The following is a 12,950-nucleotide window of genomic DNA, read 5'->3' on the forward strand; positions in this document are numbered from 1 at the left end:
TTTCTGCTGATAAATATAAGTACGAAAGGTTTCAGTTAAATAGATTGAATTATTGATGAACGCATTTACGGAATTCTTGATTCTTAACCGATAATGTCGGTACATTAAATTGAACTGAACGACATCCTATAAATCTGTAAACACTGTTACGACGACAATGAGAGGTCTTTAAATCAACGATGTTCAGTTAATTCGGCTTCGTATAATGAATAACTTACTATTTCTATTCGAAAATATTCCTCTTTATTATAATATCAATACAGCGAATATTAGATCTAATGAGAAAAGACAAAAATTAATACTGACGAATATTTCAAATCCGAATGCCTATAATAAATCGTATAAAGTGAACAAGTATCCATTGAATGATGTTAATAAATGATGTAAATGCTGCTTTCCGTAGGATTGCATCACTTTTTAATCCTATTTACTACTATAACTATGAAAATCTGGACATTGATATCAACATAATTAAAATTCGTACGGCACTAATACTAAAGATTACATCCTGCGAAAAATATCTTTCATATGGCGTTAATAGCCAACATAAATACTTGCTACCATATAACCTATAAGCATTTCAGTAATCCTGTTTAATATCGTAATAAGTAAGCATTATTCTATGAATTTGTTATCCTATGTTTAAAGTAGCTGTGCATTTTTGGCAATCATAAACCGTAGCCTGTTTGACCGTCTTAATCGTAATTACATGCACCCAATACTACAAACAAGATGGAAAAATAAAGCTGTTGACGTTCCCATTTTGTCAACAATTATAACTATTTTAATACAGTATTGTCGAATACGTATCGATATAAATGAGTTACAAGGCTCCGTAGTTAAGATAATTTTAAACAAACGTGGTATTAGTAGATATCAAATATGAAATTATTTATGCTTGCATGCACCATAGCATCCGCTCTTAGTTCTATCATCGATATCAGACATATTTGCGAAGGTTGGCTACCTTAATCTAGTTATTTTTAAGTGTCCTAAATTGCAAGTTATGACATTTTCTATGGTTGTAGTCCCCAAATAGAAGTGTCAGCTATTCCTTTAGACGATTGTCACGGTAGGAACCACTGTGAAGAGTAAATGACTAAATTTAGTGGTAAACGTTTATACATGAACTAAATTTCATGAATTGTTATGATTCATGCATGATAGCTGCTGCCGAAGGGTATTTAAGCTCGGCAGATTGTTGAATAAAAGGAGTTCTATAGTTGTTTAACTTAGAAGCAAAGGCATCAAAATTTTAGTGAGGTAGTTGAGAGATACTGAATCCCAGAGATCATAGTAATTTAGAGATTCGTTTTACGTTAACTTTGTCACGAAGTTAGTTTGTGACAACGACTTGAAAGTTCTTCCAAAAAATTCTTATACCCATCTACTATTCCTGGTACCGTTTGGAAGACATACTGTAGATGGGCTATAAATCCAGTACTCTTGATTTTATTCGTTATACTTATGCTATGACGGTATAAACTCTACCCGACGTTATTAGTTATATTCATGTTATGATATTTACTGCTAATGTGATGACTAACGTCAGTCTTAATTGTCAAGATTTAGATATAGCTCCTTATTTAGTGTAATTACTTTAAATTAGCAACTTGTACTTGAATATAAGTACTTAAAAAGGGAGTATTTAAGGCTGTGTAAGCTAAGCACGAGCAGGAGGAAGGTTAGCGAAGAGTTATTGATTAGATCTGATCTCGTTACTCGTTGGTAACATATCGCTATTGATTTAGTTGTAGTACAGTTACTCGTTGATAACTTCTATTTTCTTGCTAACAAATTGAATATATTGTCGAATCTAAAGTCTGTTTGTTATTAACATTATTCATGACTAAAGCGAACCCTTTATTATGTTTTATCCTTACATTTAATATTCAGTTATAGAATCTATAGGGCAAATTCATTCATTAATGAAATGGCAACTATGCTGCGTCTCTTTTATCTTTTCATATAAGTAACGTAAATAATATCTTTGTAATCTTATTAGTTATAATTAATCTTGCAATTAAACTTAGAACTGAGAGACTGTATAATCAGTATATTCATTGCGTTTACAATAAATTTTAAGTTTCATCGTAAACAGACATCTGTTTTTTCTTATTGATATTTACTTTATTTGTAATACTGATTAAATCCTATTTAACCTTTCTATTAATATCAAGCGCTATAAAAAAAACATTTATCTTTACAGTCGCTGCATAACTATTGCCCCCCATTGATCATATTTTAGTTATGTTTTAGTTACAAAAGCAGTAACCAGGAAATAGTTTATACGAGCCTATTACTTACTTTTGCACATTATTCAATTTCCATTATCCCAGTTCATTGAACAGCAGCAAACTTCTAATAGGTAAATTTCATGATTTAGCAAAATATTTTTGCGTCAATATTAATTAAAAAAATGAAAATTTACTAATTCTATTTATTAACACGATCATAATGACCAATTAAATATTTTGATCAAATTTTCTCTTCTATAAATAAATCATGTATTACTCTTAAGCTAAAATCAATTACTAAAAGTAACCTTATTGCCTCTATATACAAAATAAAAACAATGCTACACCACATTATATATGCGGATAGTGTAATTAATGATTTCATTATAGCAATTTCTACAAAAAGCGACGGCAGATACAGAAGTATCTTTCTTTCAAATTACTAATAGAAGTATAAACACATTCAGAAATATTCACCTTCCTTTAACTAGCCGAATATGGTTCCGATCTGCTCATCCAGTACTAAAATCTAAGCTTACATTTTAATTAATTAAGCACTTATTATTCATCGATGCCCTTTTTTCAACATATGAAATTAACTGGATTCCTCATTTTAGTTCTACTTGCTAATTTTCCTGCAATTAATCTTGTATCACTTTTACATAGTCTAATCATAATTAGTTACTATACTTTAATGGAAGCAATTAATTTATAAGAAATATGTAAATCAAATATCAATAAAACATTTTGCGATATTACTTAAGGCTCAAATAGGCTCAGTCAAAAAGAATTCTAATCTGCTGGCCAAGCACTAAAAATCTAGACCCCTATTCGATCAATTAATACCGTTCGTGAGTTAGTTTTTTTGCTATATTCCTAATTGAAAAAAACAGCAACTACAAGATAAAATAGTATGTCAGTAATTTTAAACGATAGTATGATACAAAACTGAAAGCTCACCGACAGACAAATAGAATTATTGATGTTTATAATCTTGGAAAACGTAAATAAAACAATCGGCGATACAAAATGTAGGATAAAATCTAATTTAAACAGATATATATAACACCGTTAAACCCTTGTATAAAAAGTACACTAACTTCTTTTGCAACAAAGGCTTGAACATGTATCGTACACAATAAACTATTCCTGGATCGATAACATTCATTCAGGATAAACGATATTGAAGGTTCGCAATTCTACTATCATGCACTATTGTAATATTACAAATATCTAAATATGCCCGCAGGAAATAGAAATCTTGTCTATGACAGTCAGGAGTCATAATTTTTGACATATCTGAACTAGACATTGAAAATTCTCGAAAGTGAAAGCCTGCCTTGTAGAAATTTAACTTTAAACGTTGTAGTCTTGAAATAAGTCATTCTGATGAAGAAGAAAGAAATAACAAATGCTGTATGATACCCATGTCATAATAGCTTTAGATTAAGGCAACCATTGACGTATTATACTGTAGCTGCGTTAGATGAGCTCAATCATGTAGAATAAGCACAGCATCAGCTCTATACCTACCAGTATACCATAGAGAACTGAAAGAATGATTATGCTTTGAGATTAATCATCAATTATTAGATACTGTAGTATTCTATGTCAGTTTCTATTATAATTACAGACAATCGATTTTAAAAATCAAAAACTAATACGGAAGGTATACTTAACAAATAACGGTCCATTTGTTTATTTCTTAAAGCAACAACGTTTTGATTGAATAACAGTACAACAACCTAAATCTAAGATTATTACTATGCTATAGCAGTATGATAACCTATACAGCATCACGCTAGGTTGATGATGATCAATAATTAGTCAATCTTTATCAGGCTGAATTTCGCTGAGAATACGATCTCTTTAATTCTGTAAAGCGGTAAGCGTGATTGCTTTAATATGATGGAATGTCAAATAGTATTCGGTCAACGGGTATCTCGTATACCTGAATTAGCATAAAAAAATTCTCTATTGATTGGAATTCGCATTTCCAATGAACATCTAGTTTTCAGATTGTTCCTATAATTTAAACTATCATCTAACTTGTATCCCTACCAGTTTGTAATCCCATGGTAAATTATTCAACCGATCTAAAAATTTCGACAAGCACTTGTACCTATCCAAATCTATGAGAAGGTAATGGCTTGTTTCTCCTATTGTATTTTTGTCATCATAACTTAAAACTCGTACTCTTTAATCTTAATCAATCATCTACCTTTGTGAAGTGAAATACTCGACAAGTTCTCGTTTGATTCCACCCCATTTCATATCAATGTTTCAATCTCCTAATTTTTTCTCTTGTTGTAGTCATTCTAAATTCTGAACTACATTAATATATCAACCCTAATCCATTCTATTTTAGTGTAAAGTAAAAATTATCCATACTTTTACTAAAGACTGCTAGTATCATGTTTTGTAAAATATCTACGGTATCCTACAGTAGCCTATATCATGCAGAAAGCCTATGGTTGTTGCGTTTTATATCATTTTAACGATGTGTGTATATCGCTGCAATCCTTGCAACTATTAATTGTAATTGAAGCACTATCCATATTTCACGAAACAAACATAATCAACAAAGAATTTGGATCTATTTCCTTACTAGTTTGCCTCAAATGAATGCTTTCTATCAGTTAAGCGTCCAAATTCTTAGGCGTGCAATGCTGCCTTTCCAATCCGACAGTACCTATAATAGTTTATTTTTAAGCGGATTTTTCCTATATCATTCAACCGTATTAATCCTTGAAGTATGAACATGTTTCTTGCAGAATAAAAAAATATTTACAAGAACTGGTATCTATGCTTGTCTACTTCAAGTACCGTGGAGCTTTTGTATTGGTGATTGCATATTCTATCTTTATCATTCTAACGATTAAGTATCTAAAATTCCAATCTCAATTTATTCTTAAAATAAATTACATATTTAAAATACTATTCATACTTTCATAATATAAAAATAACTAATAAAATACTTGTATCTACTCTTGTTTGTTTCAAGTGGATGTATTGTGCCTATTTTTACATTTCTTACATTGCAGTTATTTTAACTCTAAATTAGAAATGACTTTCATCTTAATCTATTTTCTTATGCTGTTTCTTAGGATGTAATTGATATCCGTGCCGAAATGAAAATACCGGAACAGGTATTTAGATCTGCTTAAGTTTAATTCTTGTAGATGTTGATGCATATTACAGTTGTTATATTTTCCATCATCTTCGTCATTTTTATTCTTAGAATATAAATAGATTTCGCACATAATGTAGGCAGGTTAGCAAAGATAGAAAATATACGTAATATTATAATATTACTATAGCTTCTTCGTTCAAGCTGATCGAATTCAATCTACCAACCATGATGAATCTATAACAGCTAAAAATCGATCAGATTATAATTTAATTGATTCTGTGCTTTAGTGTAAAGAAGTTAAAGATTGGATGGCGCCTGAATATAATTATAGACAAGGAGTAAATTTCTAAGGATCTTTTGTTGACTATTAAAGCAACACTAACTTTAAAAGAATCTGATATCCGTAATAAATTCCATAACAAGTTTAAAAGCTATGCTTAGTCTTGGCAGTATGGCATTAGAAAAAACGTTCTAATTTAAGCCTTAATTGCACTCTACACAATGGGCAATCTTAATTCAGAAGAATTATTCTAATTATATTGCCATAAAATTGAAATGTATAAGAGACGTGTATGAATATTGAATAAAATAAAACTAATTTATCCCTATGCTGTATAGATAGAATAAATTATTCACAATAATATCAGTAAAATATAATGATAAGCATGATGGTCAGGAGCAAAGAATGAACAGATTCTAGCCAATATTCTTTACAATGACTTTATTTTGAAATCAAAAATAACAGTGGAAAATAAGGATCTAATAACACTTCTATACCGATACCCTTATTGCATAATATGATGATGAAGAAAAAAATAATTCTTAAGCTTGAGGTCACAATCATTCCATTCCAATATAGCTTCATGACGTCTACCAATGATCACAGATGTCAACAGTAAAATATTTATAGTTCTAATCAGTCCCTGCTGTGAAGTATATGAATCACGGTATTAATCAAAATTACAATTCAATCATAATTATTTATGATAGATCATCAGTTTATTTTCATCATTCTATCCATTTAACACAGTCATCGAAGATAATTGCCAATAAAATGAAAGAATCTCCTATTATGTTTGAGTTAATAGCAATTAGAATTCATTGCATCGAAGAAAGGGAATCGCGAATAACAATACTTTAGCAAGCAAGAGGTGTATCTAATTTCAATGTCCTCGTAGTTTTATGGAAATAATATAAAACAATCTCACCTACACCATGATTGATTGGTTAGCATAATAAAGATGGATAACTTGAATACACAAAATGACAAATAGAAACAGCTGCGAATATACTTTTTAAATGATCTTCTCTATCAATTTAAAATCGATCTCATTTACTAAATATTCTTTTCAATAGGAAAACGTCAAAAAATCGATTCCCGTAATAATCTTGTTAATTGAATAGAGATATGTTAAAGTTATTTTGTTTACCTAGTCTTTTACCACGGTTACGTTAGTCAATGGTTTAAATAGAAATCTAAATTTGATACATATGTATATGTTATGACTTTGAATGTCTTTTTTCATAATAAATGGAATTACTTTTTATAGATGATATTTAAGTTAGTTATCTTTATCAACTAGAATTGGGGCGTTGATTATACAAGAAATAAAGCTACTTATTTATAGCGACGTAAATTTACTCACGTTAACATTTCATGATTACAATTGCAGGGTAACTTATTTTAAACACTCTTACTCGATATCGTTGGGCGAAAAAGATATAATTCACAATTGTTAATCAGTCTGAGATTTGCAGTTGGCAAACTTTCACTTTTAGCTCTACATTACCATCTTTTAATTAAAGAAGCAGCTTTATTGCGATACCCTATAAGTCCTAACTATGTGGAAGAATTGTATTGCAACCCTGATTATGGTAAGTTTTAAATAGATTTTTAATATAATAACGTGTAAATTGATTATTGAAATAGAACGAGTTGCCTACAGTTAGTTACTGGGAGTTCTCGATGTATTCAATTGACAACCCGATTAATTTTTATTTTCTCCACTATCCACTATTGAGTGGATAAACTGTACTACTCCAATCAGTCGACTATTCGTACAATAGAAATCTCAACTAACTGTAATGAGATACAACTAAATTTACAAGATACGAGTATATATAGAAAATGCTATTGATTTTCTTTAGCATTGAAAAGCAAGCATTAAATATGCCTTACCTATTTCAATCGATCTGCCGCTCATAAAACCTAACCTGATGGCTGATGCTTATGATTTTCCAACTAAAATGCCCAAGTACATTACCGTTAATTTTCCTAAACACCAGTTAATAATCACGATATTAATAAAATAATATCGATGGTGATAATTATCAAAATATTATTCTCGATGAACATACCAGGTTAATACTTATTGAACTCATATTATAGATTTATAGCCCAATCTGTTAATAAAAAAAACATTACGAATACGGTACAGCTACTCTCAGCTATTTCTTATTACTCGTTTAGCTTTTTCAGTTATCTTGTTATTTAATTACGCAAATTTTCGACCAAACTATAGAAGTGTACGTATGCTGCATACTGTACTATAGTAAAATTGAATGCGAATAGCTAGCCAAACTATACAATAATACTTATTGTATTCACAGTAGATAGATAATATTCTAATACAGAGCTAATTCTGTAGCATCGCTATAGAAATTCAGTAGCTCTGATCATCAAAGTTTAATGATTAATTGATAGTTCAAGGATTACTTTTGGATCAATCCGGATATACTATATCATACGCCTATGGATACAGTATGATCGCATCATTTTTTACATTCTGGTTCACATAGGCAATAATACTATTGTAATTTATTGTCGATTACAAACCAATGATCGAAATTTGTTCAATAAATATATGAGGATGTTGACCAAATTATCACTAAAGGTTTGGTCAGTACCAACTCAAGAATGATTCCTGGATCATTTTGGATATGCTGTTCTTAATTTCAATAGTACGATGGATCATTTTTGCAGTATATGTCTATTTCATCCTAATATGACGGCTTCCTTATTGACTATAGAATTAATCCCTAGCTTTGAACAATATTTATATCATTACCTTACCTTTAATATACTATCGATTAGACCATAAACAATATTCTTTCCAACCGCAATATCACCAATATTTGCTATTATAGCGAATGATGGTAACATAATTTTGCATTTCTGTTATTAAGATATTAACTATCAAACATTTCGCTCACCCATCTCGTACTAAAGCGAACTTTTCATGTTCGTATAATAAAAGTACGGTAACATAGCAATCATCTTAATAGGCCAAAAATCTGGGAAAGTCTTAAGCTGGAAGTAAAAAATCTAACACAATCCCAATATTCTATTTACTATATCAGGCAGCCCTGCTGTCCTTTTAGGTTTAATGAGTCCGTTGGTATATAGAGAGGGAAACTAATTGTAGGTGTAAGTTTTACATTACAATCATTAACATGCTAAAAACGAACTTCCAAATCATTTTTAACCGACTGGATAGACTAATCACCTGTACACCTAAGACTATCAATTTCAATTTTTTATACGACTTATACTATAGCAACGGTCCATAATATACGCTAGTTGAAATACTGTAATGATTGCCATTCTTATTGGATCTATTTCTTTAATTAATTATTGAAATAGAACGAAGAAAGATTAATTATACATGCTTTAATCCAGGACAGAATTTCCTAGTAAAAGTTACTTGAAAACTCCTGATTATGTGATTCTACAGTGTAACAAGAAAGATTAGTCTATATCTTTCATTGACTGGCATGTTTCATTGTTGTATAGGCCATAAACATCCCATGCCTTCACAACCTGTCGAAAACTAATGAACTTAACCATTAGGATACATGACAAGTTTTATTTTTTCAAGTGTCCTTCAATATTGGACTGTCGTCTATGATCAATAAGGCACAGGAGCAAATGATAACATACTTGCACACGTATTAATCAACGCTGTTGTAAACTGTCAGCCCTGCGATAGTATAGTAAGCCCAAGATACAGATATTTCTACGGCATCACTTATAGCCAGTAATAAGAATGGCTGTACTCTTTCTCTCCCTAATTAACGCTACATCCTGTAAGCACTTGTTTGGCTATTTTAAGGCCATTACCGACTAGAATTGAACTCCAAGTAGGAGCAAAAAGTGAGAAAGTAACTTCTATTCTATCAACATCATCGTCCTACCTCTCAGCCGGCACTAGTCCACTAGAACTGATCTAAAGTAAAAGTCACTAAGAAATTGACAATGAAGGAACTGCGCTAGACAGCGTTTCATAGAAAGAAATCCAGAAAAAAATGACTAATCTTTTTATTAATTTAATTGAGATCCGCTGGCATAAATAGGTTTTCAATGTTATTACAACAATAACCGCGTGAAGAAATATCGTATAACTTTCGTCAATTTTTTTCCAATCTAAATACCAAGACATGCAAATTGTTTCGTTAAGGACTTCGTAAATACTCAATCTAGTCATGAATATTGCAGTATTTCTAGAAATTAATGAAGCATTACACGCTAGCTATGATTTTAACAGATTTTCGAAGAAAGACTCATTAATCATTTTCGATCATAAATTATTAATTTTACACAGGATTTGAGGCTAGCGGTCAAGATTAATGCAAGCACTGACAAATTTACTATTTTTTGTATCTCGATCAAGTTCAAATTTAGGAATAAATCCAATAGAATCAGAGAATAGTAAGTGATAGTAGAATTCCGACGGAAATAAAACCCAGTAACGGTCCACCTGTAATAGTTTCTAGGACTCTACTATTGAGAATAGCATTAATTAGTCCAATACTATACATCCTCCATTCTTCATGATATTTTTTTACTATAACAAAGGCCAATTTTATTAAAATCGCTGGATTGCGAATTGCCAAGAGCTAAGCGCTAGGAGCTATTCAAGGCATTAACAATAAAAAGTTAGATACCAACGAACGTTATGGCTTTAAGCATACTGATATTAACATTAATAGGCTGAGTGATATAATACACGGATGTACGCTATGCAACTGAGATTAGTATCGAAGATTATAAAAGCTAATCAATTACAGAAATCGAACAGCTATGCTAATAGGGAGGATACTTCCTTATTCATTTTAATTTAATGTTTATTAATACGATAAAAAAACGATGTGGTAAATCGGAAAGCCGTTAACTTTCAATTAATTAATTATTTATTACGGTATCATACAACAATCACTAACAGATATGCGTTGTTACTGTAAACTTAAGATAGATTTCAAAAGGGATCTAAAAGCCATTATGTCTTTTGATGAAGAAAATTAATAAACGTGGAGATCTCATAACTTGAAATCTACTTTAATGCATTGTTGGCTACCGTAAATAAGTGTGAAGGGAGAGAAAACATAACAAGCCTCCTTTCATGTTGCTCTATTTTAGATTGCTTAGCTATATAGGAATATAAAAGAAAAAAAATCCATGAACAGCCTAACTAAGCACAGATCGCAATACTTGGATACAATTCACTCAACAGTCTGTGTTGGAATCATTTTAAACTTCTATGCTTCTAACAGCCGTTTACTCTAGTCTAGTCTGCTATCAAACTGCTATATTTTAAATTAAGTAGTAATAACTAAACTTGATGAAATTCACAACTGAAGGGATGATCGATTGTCTTGAAGTAATTAGGCGCTCAATTCGAGGTAATTATGCTTTGAGTTGCTTCTTTTGGGGGTTGCTAGCAATAAAAGTTATTCATTGATAATGAAATAAAACCACGTCAGTAGGACTTCAGTAAATTTCTTTCCTCCTACCTAATACTTTGAGATCGATTGCTCTTGATATAAACCATATTTTGTTTGGTTTAGTCATTCCTACTTGCCTCTAATTTAAATTGGCAAGCCCACAGTGGCTATCGCGAAGTAATTTTACCGCCATTTTCTCCCCCAATTTATTATCGACAAGAATGATATAGAATCATTGATGACATTCGAACCGCCGTGAAAGAGGCGCAACGAAATTCACAGCCGAACACGGAGATCAGAACAAATCTTTCCCCTCCCCTCTCTCCCTTTTTGTTTTTTACTTACATTAAGTTCTGTTACGTTCTTTATGAGGTTTTTAGCATAGTAATTTCATCGATACAGCATGAATAAGAATCGATTTCCTATTAGAAATACCCGTATAACGTATTTATCCCTCTTAAAATATTATAACACTTTGGAGCAATTAGTCACGCCATTAATATAACCGAATAGATCAACAGTTCGGTCTCAAAATAATCAATAATTAATTGCATTCTTTCAATCTCCATGTTCAATTTGCAATATTGTACAGTATACTGTAATTTATCCCTTAAAGCACAACGGTGTCTCAAACAGATCATGTTACAGAGATGCTGTATCAGGGCTACTAAGTAATCCATGGCTATACCTTCCATTCGTTTATTGTATCGCTATGGCTATACCATGGCTACAATAACGCCATCACAATAATTTACTCGCTTTTTCTGATCCTGTTAATTAATTGTCTGCCTTCTCTCTTCTCTTGGAATGGTGCCGCTTTAGTGCACTGGCCTATCCTTTATTTTTGATTTAATTTGATACTTGTTGTTCTTAATCACTGATTGCTATCCCTGCTTGCATTACTAAGACAACCATATTTGTTTATATCGTTGAATCGTTCATCGCAAGCAAAACAGTCAATATTTATGGCTCAGGGGAATTTACCACTTGCCGAGAGCTTGCTGTACAATTCTACCTTTCCAGTAATTTTTCCTCATTTTCTTATCATCACGGCAATGGCATACTACGGTAACATGCTTTCTACACCATATTCGGTTTGCTAAAGCTAGCTACAGTATTGTTAGTTTAAAATACACGGTGATCAAGTTTTGTCGTTGACTGATGGCACATAAGCAGCTCGATTTACCTGGACTTACTCTATTTCGTGATGGTCTCCTAATAGGATACTTGTTCCCATATATCTCGTAGTATATTACTGACTTTCGTGCTAAATACACATACTTAATATGTCTTAGCCTAATAAACTGGCCAATCACAGGTTGACGTTTATTGGCACTATACTTGCATACAGTAAATATATATAATATATGTTGACATTTCTTCGCTTACTGGATCATTCTTTTCTTTTTTCTACCTTTTTCTTCTCTCTCATCCTGCTTGTTAATAAAGGTCTATCTCTTACACATCACCTTGTGCTAGCTCTCTATAAGACCACAGGATATTATACTTGTCATGGTCCTCTATGAATCCATCTTGACAGGAACTACAGTACATACTAACGTAAAAATAACAATTTCCAATTTTGTATGAATTTTAGTGATTTTAGCAATTGAAATTGGCCTTGTTACTTTTCATTTTCTGTTTATCAGTAAATCGTCTCCATGTTGTCTGCGTATGTAATATTCTTACACTTGTATGCTGTTTTGTTTTAATTGCTGCTATGTATCCCTCGACTCCGTTATGGAGAATCTACATAACTGCCGAATAGACCAAAACGTTTTAGGTATAAAACTCCCTGTCATAAAATTGCATCCAAAGTTATACAAGCAACACTTTCCGTTTTTACAATCAAGGGGAAA

The sequence above is a fragment of the Trichoplax adhaerens genome, genomic scaffold, assembly GCF_000150275.1.
Source record: "Trichoplax adhaerens TRIADscaffold_1 genomic scaffold, whole genome shotgun sequence".
Lineage (NCBI taxonomy): Eukaryota > Metazoa > Placozoa > Uniplacotomia > Trichoplacea > Trichoplacidae > Trichoplax > Trichoplax adhaerens.